At 41.9% G+C, this 11,754-nt stretch overlaps 1 long non-coding RNA gene across 3 annotated transcripts; it reads left to right on the forward strand.

Annotated features, from left to right (window-relative positions):
* Positions 1-917: 917 nt before the first annotated feature.
* On the forward strand, positions 918-11,743 carry LOC145486644 (uncharacterized). 3 transcript variants are annotated; one of them, XR_014049318.1, is made up of 4 exons: positions 918-1,464; positions 2,959-3,082; positions 9,759-10,908; positions 10,941-11,743. It is a non-coding gene; the product is annotated as an uncharacterized LOC145486644 (long non-coding RNA). The 3 variants fall into 2 exon arrangements; XR_014049317.1 differs by having other exon boundaries at positions 9,759-11,743.
* Positions 11,744-11,754: the final 11 nt, after the last annotated feature.

The following is an 11,754-nucleotide window of genomic DNA, read 5'->3' on the forward strand; positions in this document are numbered from 1 at the left end:
TAAAAATGAATAAAAAGCAAATATTACATAATTTCCGGAATTCGCACGTAGACTAATCGTGCACGCTTAATGGACGCCCATGACAACTAAGAACGCAAGTAGTGTTCAGGAAAAAATTCTAAGGGGTTGGTTAATTGCAGAGGCATCTTCGAAGATTCATGTGATTTTTGCGGTGCGTTTTTTTTAAACCAAAAATTAATTATATTTATTCTGCGCGGTATGTTTCCCGTGTTTTATTGTGCCTGACCAATAAAACAGCCTGAGCTGAGACGCTTGACTTTTTAGTCTTTTCTTCACTTTGCGTAATTAAAAATATATATCCATACACTTTTCATAGAGTCCACGCCATTCCTATTATTTGGGATTATTTGCGGTCCCAGGATCATTTGCGGGCCGGGATCATTAATTATCATTTGCGAGCCTGTACACAGGTGCAATATATACATTGTCAGTAAGGCCCATTGTAATTATCTTACATTTGAATCCACAGTGAGAATATTCTTGTATATAAATCATAAAGATCACATACAAGTAGAACACGTTACAAGAAATAACTGTCTCTGCCATTGCGAGGCCGAAAATACACGAAAAAATAATGCCGACTCGCACTACTTTTGAGTATTGAGTCTCACCTTATTGTATATGATTAACAATATTGTTATTCTCTGTTTTTTAGTGACATTGTAATTTCTCGAAACAAATGAAAACGTTTTAAAAACCTTTTGCTCAAATTTCTCTTGTTGCCCAAAATGTTTTTTCTATGCAAATCACGACTGCACGGAAATGTGAGATATTTCTTTGGTGTGCTATGATGACCTTCTCATTTTATTCTATATTTTAACAATATTACATTGCAATGAGTTACCTACTTAGCATGGGCTGGATTGCTCCCAGATCGTACGCGACTCTGCAACCCTAGCAATCACACGTTTCCTCGTTTTTTTCTTCGTCGTGTTTACAAGGCAGCTAGGATTACCCGGGTAGGCGGGTTGCCCTATCTGCGTGCTAGGGTTACCCTGGCAGGCGGGTTAACTTTTTCCTTTGTAAACACTCCAGGCAGGGTTAACCGGCCTACCCGAGTTAACTTTCTAATTGTTCCCAGGCTACCTGTGAAATTTTGCTTGCACTCTTGCCCTCCAGCTAGGGTTAACCCGCTTGCTAGGGTAACCCTCCCTCCTTGTAAACAGGCCCTTAAATCTTGAAAAAGTGTATTCTTTATCAATCTTCTATAACATCTCAATTTCTTGACTTTATCCACTGAATAGTTTTCGAATTATTTCTTTATTGCGTGACAGTGCAGCGTGCAAGCCTCATCGTGGCGTGATGCCCCGGCCGGCCTGGTTACCAGGTGGTAGTTGCGCGCTCGAGTGCGCAGCGAGAAAGTCCAGCGAAAACAGTTTTATTTTGAAGACAAAATGTGTTTCAAGGTTAAGTGCAGTAAGTGTCAAAAGACAACTTGGAAAGGTAAGCACGTTATAAACAGTCTGTCTCTACCTTGTGGCCGAGTATCTAGGAGAGCATGTCCGGCCAGACAGGAAATGACAGGATGTTGCACTCAGGATTTTCCAAATTCAGAGTCCATCTCCTCGATGTATTCAATCTTTATTATGTTATCCTTGTTTAGATGGCTAGGACGTTTATCACTATGTGTCGTGTTGACGTGACAATCTGCTTTTAAAGATGATTTCCATTCCGCAATGCGCAGTCTCAGCACCGTTATGTTTATAAACATTGTAGAGGGGGACATGGGGACTTGCGGTGTTGCGGTGTTGATGTTTTTCTAATGCGGTGATGTGGTGAATAAAATCTCAACTTGCGGTGTTGCGGTGATCTCAAGCCCTACGGTGTGCGATGTTTGTGTTTTTCACGCTGCGGTGTTCGGTGGAATGAAATTGTTTGCGGTGCTGGGGTTTTTGATTTACCTTCTCAAACCTAAATTCGTTAATCCATGCTAATTTATGACAAACGCGTACCATTGAGGTTAATAATTTGTAACAAAATGCAGATCATCACTTTCTAGTCAATCTGCAATATGTTTCGGCTGCCAATCCAAAGCTGTTTTCATTTATACGTAACTTAACAAGTAACTCGACCTTTGCCACCTGGAGCTCAGTGTTCGCTAGACACGTGGAGGAGTGAGGACAGAACCAATCCTGGAAATTCTGGAAACACCAAGGCCAAATATAAATAATTGGCTGCGCAGATTTTTTCTATGAAAAAAGGTAAAGGTGGCGAAAACTACTGGCCACAAAAGGTCCTGCGACTTTCTTGACCTTCAATTTTTCAAACGATTATTGACTCAAATGCAAACACAGCTAGCTCCGGGAAGCAGTACTTTCAGTCAAGATAGTAGGGCTTCAGCATCTGATGTTATCTGATGTTATTCGTTATGAACCACATACCTTATCTTTGAGGCCTTTCAAATTCTTTTTCCAACAGCTTCATTGATTTTTACAGCTGTGAAGTTGTTTCATCAAGTGATATGAGATAGAATGAAGCACAAAGCTTCTAGCTTTGCATCCATAATGGTGGTTGTTTTGAAACTTTCAAATTTACTTCATGTAAGTAGTTGCAAAATGTTTACATTTTGTGGTCTTACATGAAACAAAACAAAAAAACACAAATAAACTCTCAGGAGTGCTCAGTACGGACTGGAAATCATCTTTAATACTGAGAGCTAAGGGTATACCTTACTGTGGTGCTGTTGATCGTTTGGAAGCGATGTCATGTTCAAATTTGGTGTAATTATAATTATTTGCAAGTAAATGACTATAAAGTCTTTCAAACTTCTCGTAGCCCAGTAAGTAACTTGTTTATTGGGTTTTCCACAAACCAGTGAAGCCATAAAAATTCAGTGTTTCAAAATCTTACCTAATCTTCATGTTTAGGTTATGACTTTTCTTCATTGTAGAGTAATTGGTGGTATAGAGTAATCTGTTCTTTTTATTACTGGTTAAGGCTGTGGCTTACATGCTGAGGCAGTGATGAGGGATGTCCCTGAGGCTAATAGGTGCACCTGCCCTCGAGATGCTTCTAACAATTGAACTAACAGTAAATAGTGAATTCATTTTTATGTTTCAAGGTGAGTACCAACCTGTTACTAACTAATTACAAGGGCCATTTTGGGGAACATTGGTAGGAGGTCATGGCAGTATGGATTGAGCACAGTAAGGTCCATACAAGAAATGACCAAGGGCCAATATTCCCCAGTGCGGCTTGAGCAAGTGAGCAAGTTGCAAATTTTGAATTTGCTGGCTTTTGAAAAAAAAAAAAAAATACAGGGCTTTTTACTGTATGGCAGATCCTGAGCAAGAAAGAACCAGTCAGAACGTTTTGATTTACCTCAAAACTACCTACAATATTATGTCATATTATGTATCTTGCAAGGCTGAGTGCTCATTTGTATTGATTGGTGAGAGGTACTTTAGCAAGGTTGTCGCTAAGCGCCTGTTGCAGGCAAAATTCACCACCTGAAAAAGAGGTGATCCGCCATCTTGTAAACAGGAATCTTGGTAGCCCTGCATTCCAGGTGTTTGCAAAAGATTGGGGACAAAAATTTTGTTCCAGGTCTCTCACAAAAAATTGTGACCGGCTCAATGAAAATCTTAGTTGGGAGACTATTTTCTTACATGCAATCCTGCTTTAGAAGTCTAATTTGATATATACACCAAGCTACTCTATGTTAGACACTGGCGCTGTAAACCAGCATGCACATGTAGGAACTTACATTAGGTTACTTGTGTGCTTAAGCCTCAGGGGGAGGGGTACTCCCAGAAAAATTGGGTCGGGGAGTGCAGCCGGCTTCCCAAAACCATTACCCTATTCGTGACCAAAATCTGCAATTTTCCCTACCCTATTTATGACCTGACCAAAACTTTGATGCCCTATTTATGACCTGACCCTAAATCAATACCCTGTCTCAGACCTGCCTTATAATTAGTTACCTAGTTCAGACCAATGTTAAAGGCACTGTGAAAGGATTTTGTTGATGGTCTTATTGATAATGATGAAAAAAATAGCTTTTTCTAAAAAACATATCCAGTTCAAGACTAGGGTACAAAAAATCATACCCTATTTATGACCAAAATGGCCAAAATCGATACCCTATTTATGACCAAAACAGCTGAAAAACCATACCTCTTGGGGCCGCACATACCTGTATCACCTATATAAGGGAGTATCCCCCCCCCCCCCCCCCTTACGGGACTTAAGCATCCCATCCGGGAGTAGCAATACTCCAAAGTTGTTTTACATGTATGTCACAAGAGTAAGAGTTGAATATCATCTGCATGACCAATGACTGTTGACGAACCTAACACTAGTATTTACAGCCTGTACCAATTCATCGTTAAACTGACCACCCAGTCTGAACAGACAGGTTGTTGAAAAGTCATTTACCAATAAGAGTTCATTTTAGAACTACATATATCTCACCCAGACGATCACACTAAACAAGCTTAAGGTAATTCCTCAGAAACAAAAATTGTTGGACCATTTTTTTTTAACTTTCCCTGAATTGTTCCGAAAATTACAATTATAAAAAGATAAGTCACCATGTTCACACAAGAGATATACATGTTAATGGATGGGCCAATCTTCCCCCAGTTATGCCTAGTCATCTGCATTATTTCACTGGTCCATGTTACATTTTGCAGTAACTGGAAGCAGAGTTTTTTAAAGAAATACCTGAAAAAAACATGACTGGTACAAAGTCTCGAGCATATGGAACAATGTTAGATATAATTTGCAGAACAATTAGTAAGTAAGTGGCCACACTTGCTGTCTCTTCCACAGAAGCTTAAAAACAAGATCCTAAAACGTGAGTACGTTGACTTTACTGATCTTCTTTCCTCCAACATGTATCCTGTCCATATTTCTTCATCATCTGATAATTTTACCGCGGCCATCAACCCTGATGATACTTCCACACTCTCATTTGTCCCCCCCCCCCCCCCCCCAACAAAAGAAGAGTCGCATCAATGGCCCTTCTTCATGGCTTGAGGCTTGGAACCTCTACTTTTGTACCCTCCTCTCTGGCTTCCCTCATTTAGCCCCTGATCTTTTAGCATATCAGGATCAGATCTGCAAGTTTAGCCGCAAATTCAAGTCTTCTGCCTGGCTCACATGGCTGCCTCCAACCTCTCCACATCCTGGTCTACGATCAATGAACAGCTCTACAACGACATTCTGAAGGAAGAAACTCTTCCTTTTTGCATCACATGCCACTCCTATGGCCATCGCACTGTTGCCTGTCTTTCACGTTCTAAAACAACCCAGCCCTTTCGTCCCTCAGCAGGAGGACCCTTTGCGAATGTCTCCTCTACCTCTACCATGCCTGACCCTGTTAAGGGCCCATTAACCGATCTTTTTGAGCCGTTGCTAGGGAAAATTTAGTCTCGTATAACCTCATCATTTTTAGTTAGTTCAGAGTTATTTCATGTGTTTTAACTTTTTCCTGATCAGTAACACTAGTGATGACGTCATCAGGCCACGCCCATGGTCATGTGACTAATACAGAAAAAATGCAAAGGCTCCCAGGCAAATTACTTTCCCGGGATTTTTTTCATTGATTTAGTATCTTAATTTAAATCCCCATTACACTATGTATCGATTTTGTTTAATTTCTAAAAGGTCAGATTTTGAGAGCATTTCAAAATATTGAAAAATTCGTAATTTTCTGAAAAAAGTATGATTTTGAAAAAGGAATGCATAGCTATGTTGCCAACGTTGGCTTTAATCAAAATTCGTCGAAAAAGGCTGAATTTTATGAAAAACCGCATTTCCTTTAGCATTTAAAGAAACCGGAAGTGCGCCTGATATCTATTGGAAGTTACCCTATCAGCGTGTGCGCAATTTACACTACCAGCGCACTTCGGTAAGATCAAACAAGGCCACACGGAGTTAGTTTTTCTCTTTCTATTGCTCTTGTTTTTCCATCTTTCTCTTATTTTGTCTTTGCTTGTACTTTTGTTACTTTGCATTTTGCGAAACACAAAGAAAAACGTCTAAAATGTGAGCAAATTTGCAAGTTTTTGAGTTGTTTTTATTTTCCGCACTCAGGCTGACGTAAGTGACCAGAAGTGAAATTTCACCTCCTTAGCAATGCGCGCGAGCGCGCGCATGAATCAGTTAATGGGCTCTTAAATTGAGCGCAAGCACTGTCAACCTGCCTTCGCAAGCCCTTCAGCCTCAGCCAAATGCCAGATGGTCAATCTGCCGCAACTTCAACCGTTGCCTCTGCCGGAGACCTAATTGCCAGTTCCAGCACATCTGTAATAAGTCCAAATGCGGTGGAGATCACCCTGGCTTCCAGTGTCCTAAACCAGTCTGATGCGACTTTCACACCACCTTTGCTCAGTCCCCCTACTACCCCCATTGTTATCCCTAACCTCTCTACAGAACTAAAAAATCATCCTAACCAGAAGTTTGCTTCAGATCTCCTCCATGACCTTCAGTGGGGATGCCGCCTGGGTTACACTAGTCCTCGTGTCCCCAGAGTCACTCCTAACCTTAAGTCGGCTACACTCCAACTTCAAGCAGTTTCTGATGCACTGGTTAAAGAAGTATCTCGTGGTCACACTGCCGGTCCTTTTCAAGAGCCTCCGATTCAAAATCTACAATGCTCCCCACTAGGGGTTGTACCAAAGAAAGGTGGAACATGGTGCATCATCATGGATCTCTCCTCCCCTCATGGCTCCTCTGTGAATGACTACATATCTAAGGACACCTACACATTACACTATGCCACCTATGATCAAGCTCTTGCTCTTGTTGCCTGGCACGGTCAAAACGCTCTGATGGCTAAACTTGATATCAAACACGCCTTTCACCTCTGTCCAGTTCACCCGGCTGACTTGGCACTTGCTGTCATTCATTGGGAAGGCCAATACTACATCGACCTTCGTTTACCCTTTGGCTTGCGCTCCTCTCCATACCTTTTTAATCGTCTCGCCGATGCTTTCGAATGGATTCTTAAAAACAATTACATGATTACAGATCTCATGCACTATCTAGATGATTACTTCACTGTGGGGCCATCAAACTCCGAGACCTGTGCCAACAATGTCAAAATAATAATCCACATGGCCTTACACCTTGGGATTCCTCTGGCTCCTGAGAAGCTGGAAGGACTGACCACATCACTAGTCTTCCTTGGCATCTTGATTGATACCACTTGTATGGAAACTGCCCTACCAGATGATAAACTTAAGGAGCTTCTTTCTGAACTTCAGTCTTGGTTGTCTCATAAAAAGTGCCTTAAGCGTGAGTTGCTGTCCCTCATCGGCAAACTTAACTTTGCTTGTGGCGTCATCCCTGCGGGGCGCATATTCCTCGTCGCCTTATTGACCTAAGTACAACTGGTAGGCTCCCCCACCATCACATTTCCATGAATCTTGAGGCTCACCGCGATATCGCCTGGTGGCAAAGATTCCTTCCCACTTGGAATGGCCGAGCGATTATTCCTGATCCACGCTGGTCAAGATCCCCAGACTTGGCCCTTTTCACAGATGCGTCTGGGACCCTTGGATATGGTATTTACTATTCTGGTCATTGGATTGCTGACACCTGGCCACCTCCTCTTCAAGGTCGTTCTATCCAATGGACGGAGCTCTATCCTATTGCTCTTGCCTGCCTGTTGTGGGGTCATTCGTGGTCGGGAGAGAAAATCCTCTTTCACTGCGACAATCCGGCAGTGGTTGATATGTGGGCTTCTGGCACTTCCCGAGACTCCGACATCATGCACCTTGTCCGCTCCATATTTTTCAGTGGTGCTAGTCACCATTTCACAATCCTAGTCTCGCATATTGCTGGTACCGATAACTCAATTGCTGACTCTTAATCCCGTTTACAGATGGTGCAGTTCCATCAGCTCACCCCAGCAGCAGACCTAACGCCAACACTTATCCCTCCATCAGCCAGGACCCTCTGGAACGTCGTCTAGCGTTCCTCCAGTCTCAAGCCATTGCTGACTCCACTCGTCGCACTCACTCTCGGTGATGGAAGAGTTTTCCAGCCACAGTACCTATACTGCGTTATTTTGCTGCCTTCTTGGCCGACAAGGTTTCTTACAGAACTGTCAAGTTGTACATGGCCAGCATTCATTTCTTTCTCATTGAGAACAACATCCCTGACCCATTCCAGGACGCCCCATTACTTTATCTACTTCTGCGGGGCATCAAATGCAGTGTGGGCCTTTCCTCCAAACGCCGCCTTCCCATCACCATGTCCCTCCTTCGGAAACTCGAGACTGAGCTGGCACAAGCACCTGGCATCCTTCCACGTGACAAACTCATGCTATGGTCTGCCTTCACAGTGGCCTTCTTCGCTTTCCTACGTTCAAGTGAGTTTACTTCCCCATCCACCTCTCACTTCAATGCACTGTCACACCTCAGCAGCAATGATATATCCTTTAACTCTGATGGCTCCTTAAGTCTACACCTGAAGTCTTCCAAAACAGACCCTTATCGCCAAGGTTGCTCCCTCCTGATTGCCCCATCAGGCCACTCCGTCTGCGCAGTTCGTGCGATTAAAAAATACATGGCTCATCATCCTTTCAATTCGGATGGCCCCTTCTACACTTTCCAGTCTGGCCTCTACCTCACCAGAGCCCAAGTCACCTCAACACTTTGTCTTCTTCTCAAACGCCTACACATTCCAACAGAACTCTATGCTTCCCACAGCTTTCGAATCAGGGCAGCTACAACAGCAGCCGAGGCTGGCTTACCTCTGCGGCTCATTCAGACTCTTGGTAGATGGTCCAGCAATTGCTTTGCTCTTTACATCCAGATTCCCTTGTCTATTCTTCAGAAAGTACCAGGCCTGTTAGCCAATGCTGCTGTCGGAACACAGTCCATCTGGAACCCTCAGGAAGGACGTTGTACTCATTTAACATAATAGTATTAGTTATTTTCTTTTAGGCAGTATTTGGGAATTCATTTGGGTGCACACCTGCCACTTAGCTTCGCACGTAGCAGGCCGGGTGGGACCCTGACCCCACCTCAGGCTTATATCTATCCGGGTGTGGCATGCGCCACATTTGTTGGCTCATCCCTTATTTCCAGGTGTGGCACGCGCCACACTTGTTGGCTCATCCATCACTTGCGGGGTGTGTTGCTACCACCCCTATTATCATGTACCTATTTACAGGATGTGTTGCTGCCACCCTTAGATTTACCAGGGAGCACCCAACAACCTTAGTCCCATTTACTGCCAAATGGTTGTCAACTTTATTGCGTACTTATGTAAGTGGCCGAAGTTGTTAATAAGTCAAGTTTATTGTGTATATACACTTGCCTTTTGTGTGAAAACTCATCAGCTAGTTTGCAGGTATAACACAGCACAACAATCACACAATTTTAAATGGCATCAACTCAGAATGTTCCTCGAGTTGTTGTTTTGAAGGTCACACTTTTAGCTGTATCTTTTTTTTTCCTTCCCAACAATTTTTTTAATTTTTTAACTCGGAAAGATAATTTATACACCAAAATTATGTAATGAAAAATATAGGTCACCATGCTTGTTAACGAGAAAACAAGCATTTATTTCACTGTTAAGCTAAGCTTGAAGGAAATCTCTTGATGTCGTGTATATGCTTGTTCTCGTGTGCGGGCACTAATGATGCGAAAATTGTGCAGCAGGGATGCACAATGCAATGCTGAGGAATCACCTTAAGCCATCTTATCATTAGATATAGTCAGCTCATCAAGTCACGTTTGAGTATGTTGAATTACTTGTCTTCCTTTTCTAATTTGTTGCAGGCTTTTGTAGAGTTTTATACAAGAGTCAAGATGAACTTTGTCACTTATTCTTCTCATATGAAATATGGTTATTTCATAATCTGTCCAGATTCATCATTTTGGTGTATTGGTATGTAAGAACAGGAACTCTCCAACAAAAGCAAAGCACAATGATCTGCTTTGTTATTCATAAATAGTGCCAGCTGTGTATCATTTGTATAAAAATCTTAGCAGTTGCACAGGAATATGAGTTACGTACAATGCTGCATGCAGGGAAGAAGAAATAAACACAAAAAAAGATTCAGAGAAGTACATGTATCTTCATGTATTTGTGAGAAACAACCGGAGCTAACAGGGAAAACAACAAGGTAGTTTGAGACAATAGGACTTATTTGCAAACAGGTTGCTGGGTAAGGTAAAATTTAGCCAAAATATTGATTGCCTCGTAGAAGGAAGAGTATACCTGCTGGGTAAACTTGCTTACTTAAATTTTGTTAAGTACTCATAGATTAAGCAGGGCGTTAATTCCCGCGACCTTAATTGCCATTATTTTCACCTCATATTCTCGATATTGTGCCATGCCAACCTAATTAACGAATGGTACGAATGGCTTGGAACAGAAAAAGGTAACAAAATCACAATCATTGTGAAGTCATTTTTCCAGTATTATAATGGTTGTTATGTACTACTAAAAAGCACTAGTGTACCACCATTGGAACAGACGAATCAGTGAGGCAACAAAAAACGGATCACAAACCAATTGAATGAATGTACACTCACAAGGGACACCGCAATTATTTCATGGGGGAGGGCTGTGGAAAATGGAAAGAGAGTCATTAGATTTGATGTAATTGCTGCGGAGCGAGCGGAGCGAGCGAGCAGCAACAAGAATGTATAGGAGGGGGTACGAATTCTCGAATTTATCACTTTTAACCAGAATGCATTGCATTTAACCAGAGTGCATTGCGCCACTTTTTACCAGAATGCAATGCGCCGCCCCACGAACAACACGAAGACGTCCAGCCGTCGTCCTTTTTCGCGCGGATTCCAGTGAGAAAGATTAGGAGTTATGTTTTGCTCTGATTTACCTGTAAAACGATGTGAAGGAGATCGTGCTTGTTAAAGTTTGTAAATCTGGACGATTAATTGTGACATCTTAATTTTAAACTTAGTATGCCCTTTCTTAGCAGGCTCAACTCCTAGGTCGAATTCTTAGGCGAAGAGAAATCGTCGTTACTAAAGCTTGTAGAATAATTAGCCGTAGAACACTTCATATATGCTGCGACCTATTCCTTTTCATCCAAACATGAATTTAAAAACTTTAGCATTTTCACACATCGCGATGGACGCGTCCCACAGTCTGTCAACATTCGAGAGACATTTAATACGTATCAGTTCAGAATTTATGAGTTAGATTTCTGCTCCTACAATTTCCTCATCTTTCGATTTTCGCGATCTGGTAAAGGGGAGGTTGATGGATATCGTTTTATGTCCAAACATAGTTCAGGTCACTATGTGCTTTTTTGTCAAAATCCCTTGTCACACCTCGCCATCGATGCCTCATCGTGCATGAAGTTGTAGATGAACCACTGTATAAAATATGTCACTATCAACAGAATGTACCATGGCATTACTATCTTTTAGATATATCCTAGTTACAAAGGGAAGGGTTGCCATTAATTTGGCCAAGGTTTTGGGGAGTGCTATATCTTTTTGTGCCATTGTTGTCAATTAAAGTGCTTTAATCTAATACTGGACAGCCTACCAAACCATTACAAGACCCCTTACAACAAGGAAACTGCTTTTTCCAAAATACTGAAAATACATAAGTGAAACCAAGAACGTTTCTTTCGCAACCAACTGCGTTATTTTTCTAAAATATCAGCCTTGAAGAACATCAGGGTTATACAGAAAATAACAAATAACTCTTGGAATCGAGATGATGAGTCGATACCATATGTTCACATATAAAACAAGGTTTATGTGTTGTTTGGAAGAGATTTTTACCCCCCCCCCC

The sequence above is a fragment of the Orbicella franksi genome, chromosome 5, assembly GCF_964199315.1.
Source record: "Orbicella franksi chromosome 5, jaOrbFran1.1, whole genome shotgun sequence".
In the NCBI taxonomy this organism is placed as follows: domain Eukaryota; kingdom Metazoa; phylum Cnidaria; class Anthozoa; order Scleractinia; family Merulinidae; genus Orbicella; species Orbicella franksi.